Here is a 1,484-nt window from a genome sequence, read left to right on the forward strand (position 1 = left end):
TATGTCTGAAATGTTATTTGCCCGGTCACCTGAGGGAAGAGTGCCCTATGTCGAAACAGGCTAACACATATGCAAATATTGTGAACAAACAACCAGTTAAGACCAGCTTTGTACCAGCCTCAAATTTACTTGATAAGAATAACGTTCCCGCACCTCCTCCACCTCCAACTACTACTCATGTAAATTTATATAACAATAATAATAATAGGTTAGATATAGATGGTTTTTACACTCCTAAACCGAAATCTAAAAAAAGAACCTCTGAATCTGTTAATACTGTTCCCAATGTCTCTCAAAGCGAGAACAATAATGATTCCGAAGAGATGCCTTTTGAAAACTTGCCCCAAGGTGGTATGGAGGTAGAAGATATAATTGCCGACACTGAGAGGCTCAAATCGGTGCTCGGCAGTTTAACTCCCGGTCGGTCTTCCGATGGGGAGGGTATGATGTCGGGAAGGGAGTCCTCTGATGAGGATCCCATGACCTGATTTTAATCTTTATATTTTATTTCAAATATTTTTATAATTTTAAATTATACTTACCCTGTACTTACCTGGTTGTTCCCTCATATTTCATATACTTACCTTACTTATCTTATAAATATATAAATACTTTCCTTACATCATGGCTTTTAACATCGCATCTATAAACTGTAACGGTCTTCTAGGACCCAATAAGATAAATTATTTACATAATCTTTTACTCTTAGAGCAAGTCCTGCAACATAAATGTTTCTGGTCTTTTGGTTCCAATAGGAGTTCTGGAACAGCTATTTTGTTAAAACCTTCTATAGGATTCTGTATTGATCATTTTTATTTTGACCTTGATGGGCGTTTGGTTGTTCTAGACGCAACTGTAAATAATTGTGCGATACGTTTTATAAATGTTTACTGTTCGAATATACCGTCGGAGAGGAATGTTTTTATCCGTAGTCTCGAACATTTTTTTGTTACTTCGAGACTTTTGGTACTTGGAGGGGATTTTAATTTTGTTCTAGATAATGATTTAGACAAGGAAGGTGGAAACAAAGACCGAATTTCGTCAACTTCAGCTATTTTTCGTAATATATTAACTGATTTTGATTTAAAGGATGTATTCAAATTTCAGTATCCAAATAAATCACTCCCAACATGGAGTAGTTTGTCAGTCTCTTATAGGCTTGACAGATTTTATGTAAGATCTAGTACACTTTTAAACACACATCATTTTCAAACTCATCCTTTAATTTTCAGTGATCACTTTGGAATTTCGTTTAATATCAATCTCAACCAGAACATTTCTATTGGTAAGGGTTATTGGAAATGTAATAACTCAGGAGTTACCTCCTCAGGTTTTATTCAAGAGTTTCGCTCCTTTTCTAATGCCTTTTCACATTTAATATCTGATGTTGGTCTCTCCTTGTCAAACTGGGACCTTTTTAAATTTTATATTTCTATATTTTGTAAGGAATTCCAATTAAGGGAAAGAAGTAAGAAACAAAAGGA

Source organism: Lottia gigantea (assembly GCF_000327385.1).
Source record: "Lottia gigantea unplaced genomic scaffold LOTGIsca_38, whole genome shotgun sequence".
NCBI lineage: Eukaryota > Metazoa > Mollusca > Gastropoda > Lottiidae > Lottia > Lottia gigantea.